Consider the following 11681-nt stretch of genomic DNA (forward strand, 5'->3'; position numbering starts at 1 on the left):
ACACTGGTCTATACTGGGGCTACTACATAGGTAACCATGGAGACACACTGGTCTATACTGGGGCCACTACATAGGTAACCATAGAGACACACTGGTCTATATGGGGCTACTACATAGGTAACCCAGGGCTCTACAGTGTGAGCATTATGCTCGAATTTGTGAGTGAAAATAATGTTGTGCGAGTGTGAAATACAATTTGGGCGCACAGTGCATATACAATATTTGAACTCTATAAGTAAATACTACATTGACAGGATTTTGATAATAATTATATTTTACACTAATCATTATTACATTAGAAAATGTGGGAAATGTAGTTCGGTTGTGGATTGTCGCAATTAACCGAGAAGGCAATGAAAACTACAAGAACCGTGAATGACGTTCATGACCCAGTGCTGCAGCGGTACATTTGGTACGACATCCAATCACCTACCATCTGGCGTTAGCCGCCTCGTCATTAAAACACACTTACAGATACAGTAGTACTCAGCGACAGCGGGGCTTCCAACGACTTAGCGATAAAGTTGATTAAAATCGAATAAAATCTTAAAATGTAATTAATCGTCGATTACTTGGGTCTACCTGGGGCGCAGCTACTAGAAAAAACCTTGAGAGAGGCAACAGCTTCACCCGTGGAAAGTAAAGGAGCACTTTACATTGAATTTACACTGGAGAGTTTGCTGCAACATGTGCACGGGTGAACTCACACGGTGCGGGCACAATGACACAGAAAACTGAAGAGACGCACTGGAGCCGATGGCAGGATGGAGACATTCAGCTGGTACATTTCTGGACCGAAAACTTGTCCATTAAGGATGGCACAGTGGACCCGTTTAAACCATACAAGTACTCAACCTTTCTGTTACTTGAGTTACACCTAGTTTCTTTCTTACGGTGGCCCTGAAGTGCAACTGCTGAAAAAATAAAACAGCAGCTGCGAGATTTGCAGTGGCTGTGAGATTTGGAAGTGCTGAAAAATTTATTTTGTAATAATTATCTGAATCTCAGCCAATGAGTTCCTCATCCACCTAACAGACACTCATACAAGACAGTGTCCTAGTCCTGCGCTCTTGTTGGGAAGGATATATCACAAGAACCATCTTAAATTACCCACTGTTCTAAAACTTACTATATAAGGACCTACCTCGCTCTCCTTGTTTGTTGGGTAGAAAGATTGTGGTGGTTTTGACTGTGTTAATATATATATATATATTTTAAGGATTGCTTGCGTTTTTGATTTGGACTCTTACTGAGAACCCTAATTTTGTGATTGAACCTGGACTGGCTGAGGACCCACTGCCTACTGATTTGGACAAACACTTTCACAATGTCAGAGAAGCCTTTGTGTTTGATCACTTTGTAAACTTAAGTGATGGTAACAAAGAAGGAAACCTGGACCCCACCGGACCTCACTTTCGCAGCCCCCCAGCTCCCCCGGACCTCACTTCATCAGCATCAGGTCTATACTGGGGCTTCTACATAGGTAACCATATGTAACGAGGAGTTAGTAAATGTCCTGCTGTTGTAGGGGTTCTAAGCTAGATATCTTGGATGGATGAGAAACTAAAGGATCTAAGTCCGCGCCCCCAACACAGTTTGTCCCTATACCCCCCAAATTTGAGGTATGTGCCCATCCTGCGTTATATATTTTTTTACATACCGAAGTATAGCTGTGACCTAATTTGGCAAAGTAGGGTTCAAGATTTAAATTCACAATGGCTACCTGAACTAACAGTAATGGGGCACACAAAAAGTAAACAGAGAGGATAACTAAACTATTCCTACCCTCCCGAATCTTACAGGACAGGCGAGACACCCCTACACCAAGATACTTATACAATAGAAAAACTATGGTCATGCTATGCTTCAAAGAAAGAAAATGCTATTGCTGCTTACTTGCGTTTTTCCCTTTTTACCTTCTCTGATCACAATGCTTTTTGACAAAAACTCAGGTGCAGGTGCACCCTGCGCTATCCTTTGCCCGAGCTTTGTCCAGGAAATCTCACTGTAGTCATCTTAGTTCAACGCGGGCTTTCCTTAACTGCGTGTCACACGGGTCCCGTTCACTTTGCACCTAGAACAGTCTCTTTTAAAAAAAACTTGAAAAGAAACACAATTCCAGGCCAGTGTTCAAAAACAAAGTTCATTGTTTTCATATAAAAAACATGTTTATTTCCTCTGCACACTACACAGCTCCAATTTGCACACTCAACTAATCATGGCGACTACTCTTCCCGAACTACAGCCCACCCTTTTTCTCGAGAAAGCTACATTCCGATTGGACAGCAGGTTAGGCGATTCAGTAATTCAGTTGGTTTGCGAAGCCATCCATTACATTAGACCTCTCTGGTGTTCTTAATGTAACAATACCGTATTCTGAACAAAGTAGTATCCCTTACAGTATCCCCCCTGTTGAAAACCTGCTGAATTAATACAGGTTATATATCAAAACATTCAAGGCAATTTCAGGATACCTTTTAAGGGGTCTGTGATCTATAATGACAATACACTGCATATTTTTTGTAAATACCCTTCTATTAAGCTTACTGGAAGTGTACCCTTGTTATATCTCTAGGAGCGTCTCACAACAGGGGAATCCTCCCTCTCTAGCTCTAGATCATCCAAGGGTTCTGGTTCCTGCCCATCTAGAATTCCCTCTGTGTGTTTGTGACTCTACACACAGAGACGCACTGTTCTGTACTGGGGCTTCTATATAGCTAACCATAGAGACACACTGGTCTATACTGGGATTAGGTAACCATAGAGACACACTGTTCTATACTGGGGCTTCTACATAGGTAACCATAGAGACACTGTTCTATACTGGGGCTTCTACATAGGTAACCATTAGTAATATTACGTATTAGTCCTTTTATTCCCTGGAAGATAGCACTTCACAGCATTTGATCATGCTTCTTGTGTTACTAATACTTGTATTATTGATTGATTTCCCCCTTGCTCCCTTTCCCGTAACCCTTGACTGTGACCTTACATCTTGAGAGCACTTAGCTTTTAAGTTCCAGGATGTATGACCTCACTTACTGTACTTACCTGTGTAAATTGGAAGTTGTAAAATGTATTATATTTTGAATTGCTTTGTACCATGTAAATTTGTATTTGTAATATTTGATGCCTTAACTGTATTCTTGCAATTTGTATAGCACTGGATATGGGCATCTGCCAAGAAATAATAATAATAATAATAATAATAATAATAATAATAATAATAACAATAATAATAATAGCCATAGAGACACACTGGTCTGTACTGGGACAAGGTAACCATAGAGACACTGGTCTATACTGAACTGATGCTGGTCATGAAATGTACCCTGTGATGAGGTGTGCGTGATGGTAAAGCAGTAGCTCTTTTGGAGTATCAGGGCTCATAGTGTTGCATTTTTGCGGAGTTCTTCAACACAGGTTTGTATTTCACTATCATGTTTACTTTAAATAGCTCAGAGAAATGTCCTTTATTTAGAGCTTCTCTGAGACCCCTGATTGGAATTCACTGCTTTGTGCAGTACATCAGAATGTCAGTCACAGCTTTAATCACAATTCCTCTCAAATAAGCCTTCCTGGAATCCCGATTTAACCGATTAAAAATGTTTCTGTGTGGCTTTGTCTGTAACCTTCGGATGGACAGTACCAATTGCTTGCTTCATGTTTTGAACGGCTCTGATTCAAATGCTTAAAATCTTTAAAACCATTTTTAGTGAATGTTTCTTCGGTGTGGGAATCAGAACAAATGCCTGCATATCTACAGATAATTGCATTTCTGGCTATGCTGTATTCCATCCAGCGATACTTCTCATACCACCGCTGTGATGAAAAACTTTGGGATTTAACACAAATTAAAGCAAATGCCTGCAATTTTGGCCGTGTAGGTGACTCATCTATTCCTTATAAATCCGAGGGACAGTAAAATGTTTCCTTACCGAATTCAACACTGGCCTGTGGATGCAAAGCAGTGCTTATATTGGTTTCTTCCGATGCAGTTGGTGATTTATCAGGTTGTGTAATGTGCTGTTCTGATAGTTCTCTTCTCGTCTTTTGAAATAATTCAACAAATAATTTTGTTTCACCATTTGTAGGAACTCCGTTCACAACTACATTTGTTCAGTTGTCATGGTGTGATGCACTACGTAAAAAAACATTTACCACAGCCAGTTATAACCTGCTTGTGCATAACTTAGCCAAAATGTAACCATTAGACTTGAAAAGAACCAGCCCCCATGCTTTGGAATAAAGCCTGTGATTTTCCGAAACACGTTATTGCTTCAGAATCTTGTATTTATAATGTTTTTTTAACATGCGGGAGAAATTTTACACTCTCTGATTGGGTGGACCTGAGAGGTAAGTAGGTGGGCCATGGCCCACCCAGGCCCACCCAGGCCCACCCATGGCTACGCTCCTGTTGTGGCCCAGGTGCTTATTTGACACCCAGACTTACGGCCCACTGATTAATTTAGGTTGCCTTTATTAAAGAGTCTAAAGACGGCTGTCCGGTTCTGAACTTGGACCTGAAGTATTGTGTAGTATAAGTATCGCGTGTCTTCAAAGCATGCAGGGAAAATGTACAATGACTCGAGATCGTCACCCTTGAACTCCCTCACTACTTTTGTTCTCTGAAAGTAGCTGATAGAAACTTGCACACAACTAGTTATTCAGAGATAACATTACCACTTTAAACGATTTTTCAATTGGGCTATAGTGGCTGTTATAATGGGGTTTTAGATTTCCTAACATTGACTGGGAAAGCCCAGGTGAGACTACAGAAGCAGTAGTAGAAATGTTTTAGAGGGCAAACGACTGCTTTCTACCTCAATTAGTCAGGGAACCAACCAGAGAGAGCACATGCTATTTGATATTTTCAAACGACCAATGGTGAACTGCAGTCACAATATGGTTAGCTTTGAGGCATACTTTCACAAAACAAGGACCTACACTCAGTTGAGCCTCTTACTAAAAATGAAGCCACATTTCTTCAAATCATAAATGTAACCGCTACACTGTAAAAATTATTTGTTGACGCAACGTGACTTAGTCAAGTCATCTTGTTGCTTTGACTCAGTTTAGCAAACATGAAGTGTTAAGTTCACTCACTGTTGAAATAACATGCAGTAAATTGAGCCAACGTACTCTATCAATTAATAAGCATTTAGAATTTTTAGTTAAGTCAACTGAAAAACATATTAATTGAACTTAATTTTTCAAGTTTTCACAACTATAAACCAAGTCTAATTGACAAAATAGTCATTCTTCCTCAACTTTCATTACTTACAGTGAGGGAAAAAAGTATTTGATCCCCTGCTGATTTTGTACGTTTGCCCACTGACAAAGAAATGATCAGTCTATAATTTTAATGGTAGGTGTATTTTAACAGTGAGAGACAGAATAACAACAAAAAAATCCAGAAAAACTCATTTCAAAAAAGTTATAAATTGATTTGCATGTTAATTAGGGAAAGAAGTATTTGATCTCCTATCAATCAGCAAGATTTCTGGCTCCCAGGTGTCTTTTATACAGGTAATGAGCTGACATTAGGAGCGCTCCTAAATCTCAGCTCGTTACCTGTATAAAAGACACCTGTCCACAGAAGCAATCAATCAATCAGATTCCAAACTCTCCACCATGGCCAAGACCAAAGAGCTGTCCAAGGATGTCAGGGACAAGATTGTAGACCTACACAAGGCTGGAATGGGCTACAAGACCATCGCCAAGCAGCTTGGTGAGAAGGTGACAACAGTTGGTGCGATTATTCGCAAATGGAAGAAACACAAAATAACTGTCAGTCTTCCTCGGTCTGGGGCTCCATGCAAGATCTCACCTCGTGGAGTTTCAATGATCATGAGAACGGTGAGGAATCAGCCCAGAACTACACGGGAGGATCTTGTTAATGATCTCAAGGCAGCTGGGACCATAGTCACCAAGAAAACAATTGGTAACACACTACGCCATGAAGGACTGAAATCCTGCAGCGCCCACAAGGTCCCCCTTCTCAAGAAAGCACATGTACAGGCCCGTCTAAAGTTTGCCAATGAACATCTGAATGATTCAGAGGAGAACTGGGTGAAAGTGTTGTGGTCAGATGAGACCAAAATCGAGCTCTTTGGCATCAACTCAACTCGCCGTGTTTGGAGGAGGAGGAATGCTGCCTATGACCTCAAGAACACCATCCCCACCATCAAACATGGAGGTGGAAACATTATGCTTTGGGGGTGTTTTTCTGCTAAGGGGACAGGACAACTGCACCGCATCAAAGGGATAATGGACGGGGCCATGTACCGTCAAATCTTGGGTGAGAAACTCCTTCCCTCAGCCAGGGCATTGAAAATGGGTCGTGGATGGGTATTCCAGCATGACAATGACCCAAAACACACAGGAGTGGCTCAAAAAGAAGCACATTAAGGTCAAGGAGTGGCCTAGCCAGTCTCCAGATCTTAATCCCATAGAAAATCTGTGGAGGGAGCTGAAGGTTCGAGTTGCCAAACGTCAGCCTCGAAACCTTAATGACTTGGAGAGGATCTGCAAAGAGGAGTGGGACAAAATCCCTCCTGAGATGTGTGCAAACCTGGTGGCCAACTACAAGAAACGTCTGACCTCTGTGATTGCCAACAAGGGTTTTGCCACCAAGTACTAAGTCGAAGGGGTCAAATACTTATTTCCCTCATTAACTTTTGAAATGCATTTTTCTGGATTTTTTTGTTGTTATTCTGTCTCTCACTGCTAAAATACACCTACCATTAAAACTATAGACTGATCATTTATTTGTCAGTGGGCAAACGTACAAAATCAGCAGGGGATCAAATACTTTTTTCCCCCACTGTACTTATTAATTTCATTATTTGCAATCCACAAAGTCCATCTATAATAATTCAAACGCGGGCTACTTCATCTTTTCTTGCATGATCAGCAACTTTATCCCATGCTAATTAATACAAAAAATGTCTCAACTCCGGTAAAGTAGTATGTCATCATGACGTGATGGTTTTGGCACATGCGCATTACACAAAACGTTCATAGAACATATGTTTTGTGGTTACCTGAGCACGTTATTTAAAGTTTTACAATTCTGTTCAAGTTGAGGTTGTTGTAACTCATCTTATTGTGTGGTGAGACACTGCAATTTCACAGAACATGATTTTACTTGTCCAATTTCCAAAACGAGCTCTCTTCAATCTCCGTTTCAAATCCATGTTGATTTGCGGGTAATCACTGTATCCACTCAATCTTACTACAGTTGTAAGAAAACACCTGTAATGCTGTACAAATGCATGTGTTTTTCAAGCACATGAAAGATTGTAGACAGGTAGAGATCGCCACTTGAGTGCCAGACTGACTCTATTGTAAAGGGAAGGCAGGATTATGTGTTATATTTGAGTTATTATGTATTTAAATGACCAGTCAAAATAACCCGATTTTGGCTATTCTAGGTAAATGTGTTTATAACTTATTTATTTTCGTGTTTATGCAGCTAAAACGCTGTAGGCATGTTTAATACATATAGTTAGGAATAGTCACGAATGGGTATATGCGCAGTGTATTTTGGAACACAGTATAATTCAAATTTGAATAACCAAAACGGTCAAATTGACCGGCTCTGCGCTTGTAGTGTTAAATGTGGGTGTCATATCGTGGGCCGCACTTCCATGTGTGACGGGCCGCAGGTCGAGAACCACTGCCCTATTCAGAACAGGTTGGTCAGATAGGACCAGAACCAGTGCAGACCCAAAGAACAGAGGACGAGCGTTAGGCAGACAAACCCCAGGGCCCCAGGGCCACAGGTTAGTGCTTTCCTGGAGGTCTTTAGCTCCCCTGTATAATGGACCATTCCAGAGAGATTCCCCTTTGTAGTCAATATCATCAGCTCAGCAGTTTGCCAATACAGATCCCTGGGGAGGTGGGGGCTCAAATCCAGGACCAGGGTTAGCCACCCCTAGCATAAAGCAAAACATTACATGTGTTTAAATGGTTGAAGTCAATACAATGATTAATGAATTGATGTATTTATTGAGGTGGCTGTGACAGAGCGGCTATAGAGACTATTGCGCTCCTTCACAGCAGCGTCTCTGTTGCTTATATTAAGTTATACTAAGGTATGCTGAGCTGACGATATTGAGGTTTTTACTAAAGAAAAAACAGATAACATGCCACAGGTTAACAACCAGTCCAGTCAAACCCTAAGAGAGATCAGGATAAATGAGGAGGAGGTAGTAAAGGGACTAGCAGAATTAAAAACAAACAAATCACCTGGGCCAGATGGTATATTTCCAACAGTACGTAAAGAAATTATGGAAATTATTGTATTAATTATTTCTAAATAGCACTGGTTTCACTGTTTTTGAATGTTTTGATGTTTTTTTTATTTGTCAAATGCATTGACCGTTATTGTTCTTATAAATGCATCAGATTGTTTTGATAGTTTTTTTTTGTTTGTTGTTTTTTACATTTCAGTTATTTTGACAATTTTTTCACCATTGCATAAATTAAATAGTCTAAAATGTGCTTTTTATTATTTTGTCTTGCTTTTCAAAGACAAAATCAATTACAAAACTACAATTAAAAAATATGTATTTAAGACTGAACATTAAACACTGTGCCAACAAAGCACAATAAATAAAATAAAATAAAATAGATAAATTTATATCTGGCCATCTTTGAGCCCCCCTTCTTGAATAGCCTACTGTGAAAGCCGGACACAAATAACGGGGAGAGAGAGAGGGAGAGTCTCCGGTTTCGGTTGTGTCCGGGCTTTATTTTGTTCAGGTATGTCAAAAAAGGGCGGAGATACAAAACAAAAACAAAATCAAAAGCAAAAGCAAAAAGTGTCCACAATCGGGGTGCTCCGGGCAGACAGGGGTAATAGACTCAGTCCACCTTCTTGTCGGTTAGCTGCTTCCGTCGGGGAGGGAGAGGGATTAAATAAACAGGGCACAGCCCACTTTATAGCGAGACACTCCTTTTCAATGGTGCTATATTTACGCTCCTGGGCGATAATTGTTTGCTTAGATAGAGGACGGGGTGTTCCTGACCCCCAACACTCTGGGACAGGACCGTGCCCACTCCAACTTCTCAGGCGTCGGTCTGTAGAATGAAAGGGAGAGAGAAGTCAAGGCATTTAAAAAAAGGGTGTTGGCAGAGGCGGTCCTTAATCACCTGGAAAGCCACCTGGCACTGCTCCGTCCACTGGACCGTATCTGGAGCACCTTTTCGCGTCACTTCGGTCAGGGGGTAAGCCAGGGTGGCAAAGTCCGGCAGAAACTGGCGATAATACCCGGAAAACCCCAAAAACTGCCGAACTTCCTTTTTGGACTTAGGAGGCGGACAGGAGGCAATAGCGAACACCTTGTCAACGACTGGCCGTACCTGCCCCCCTCCTAAGAGGTACCCCAGATACTTGGTCTCCCTCCTCCCAACTGTTCACTTGCCCGGGTTTTCAGTGAGCAGCGCCCAGCCGATCCAGCAACTCATCCACACGGGGCATCGGATAGGCATCAAACCTAGACACTGCATTGAGCTCCCTATAATCAACGCAGAATCTAGTGCTGCCGTCAGGCTTTGGCACCAAGACTATAGGGCTACACCATTCCGATTGTGACTTTTCAATGACTCCCAGCTCCAACATCTTCTGCACCTCTTCATTGACAGCCTAGTTTTTGTAATAGGGGGTGCGATAGGGTTTGACACGCACGCAGTGGTCCAGTGCTGTGTGGATGTGGTGTTCAATGAGAAGTGTGAGCACGGGTCGGTGAGAAAAGACATGCTGGAAGCGGCACAATAAAGAGCGAACCTGCTGTTTCTGTGCGTTTGTTAAATGGGCGTTTGTTAAATTGAGTTCAGTGCGAACCTCAGAAACAGCGGCTTCAGACTCTTTATTGTGGGGGGAACTAAAAGCACCCAATGCTTCCTGCTCTCGCCACTTCTTCAGCATGTTCAGATGATAGATCTGCTTTTACCTCCGACGATCTGGGCGACACACCTCATAATCAACATCCCCTAAGCAGCGTGTGACCAAAAAGGGTCCCTGCCACTTAGCCAGCAGTTTAGATGTTGAATTTGGGAATAACACCAGTACCTTGTCCTTGGGTGAACGATCGTAACCGGGCTCTCCTGTTGTACATGCGCTGTTGTCGCTCCTGGGCCTGTAAGAGATGCAACTGTGCAAGTTTCCCCAGTGCCGATAGCCGATCTCTCAGGTCCAGGATGTGCTGTACCATAGAGGTCTGGGAGGGGGCGGTCGCCTCCCAGTCCTCCTTTATTAAGTCGAGGATGCCCCTCAGCCGCCTCCCGTACAGCAGCTCGAAGGGAGAGAAGCCAGTGGACGTCTGGGGCACCTCGCGTACAGCGAACAGCAGGGGTGGCAATAACTTGTCCCAGTCCCAAGCGTCTGTGCTCACAAACTTACAGATCATGTTCTTTAGGGTTTTATTAAAGAGCTCCACTAGGGCGTCTGTCTGGGGATGATAGATTGAGGTCCTGATGGACTTTATCCCCAGCAGCCTACAGAGGTCTCGCATCACGCGTGACATGAATGGAGAGCCCTGATCTGTCAGGATTTCCTTTGGGATCCCCACCCGAGTGAAGACCTTAAACAGCTCCTCGGCGATCCTAGTCGCTGACATTGTCCGTAGACGAATTGCCTCCAGGTACCGAGTGGCATAGTCTACTATGACCAGCACAAATTGATACCCCGCGGAGCTTTTCTCCAACGGACCGATCAAATCCATCCCAATGCGCTCAAATGGTATCTCCATGAGAGGCAGCGGTACCAGCGGAGCCCACGGTACTGCACTGGCATTGGTCTTCTGGCACTCCGGACAGGCAGCACACCATCTTTCTACCTCCTTTTTGATGCCTGGCCAGAAGAATCGGTCCATTATCCGGCTTAAGGTCTTGTCACGACACAGGTGACCTGCCCCAGCCAAATCAGATGAGAGCCTATGATCCTTAATATTAGATAGATAGTTTTCACTAGCGAACACCCGGCCGGGCGATGTCCAGGCTGCCCGCAACGTCACCGTGGTTTTTCCAGGGGACCACACACTGCCGGGGGAGAGAGAAAAAGAAGGAGCTAAGGAGGCAGATTTGTTTTTGGGACAGGCAAGGCGAGAAGGGGAAGTGGGTCGGGGAGAAACATGTTTAGGTGTGGTGTTTGGCAACATGCTGGTATCCAGGACAGTCGGGTCAGAGGGGGTCTTGGGAATGGAAGGGAGGGTGCCCGCCGTCGGGCATCAGAAGGTGGCATCGTCCCGGGCAATGATGGTTCTCTGCCAGCCTGGTGCCAGCCTTCAGGTTGGACGTGGGAGATGGCAGATGAACTGCTCCAAGGCCACCAGGTCGGCAACTTCTGTGGCTTGAGCCAGCGGTGGCAGGCACCGGGAGCCAGGTTCGAACCGGAGGCTTCTGAGCTTTCGGCGCTGGCCGTCCGACGTCAGACCGACCCGGTCCAGGACACTGTCCCTCAGTCTATTGTAGTCTAGGGCATCCTCGGGACGAAGCACTCGGGTGGCAGGGGAGCCAGGTGTACCGCCCACTCCGACTCCGGCCAGTCGCAACACCGGGCAGTGCGCTTGAAGATGGTAAGAAAAGCCTCCGGGTCATGAAGTGAGCACTGACTCCGGTGGTACACGATCCCACAACCTTTGAATGACCACTGCCCTTTTCACTAAAAGTCCAAC

This window comes from Amia ocellicauda, chromosome 12, assembly GCF_036373705.1.
Source record: "Amia ocellicauda isolate fAmiCal2 chromosome 12, fAmiCal2.hap1, whole genome shotgun sequence".
Lineage (NCBI taxonomy): Eukaryota > Metazoa > Chordata > Actinopteri > Amiiformes > Amiidae > Amia > Amia ocellicauda.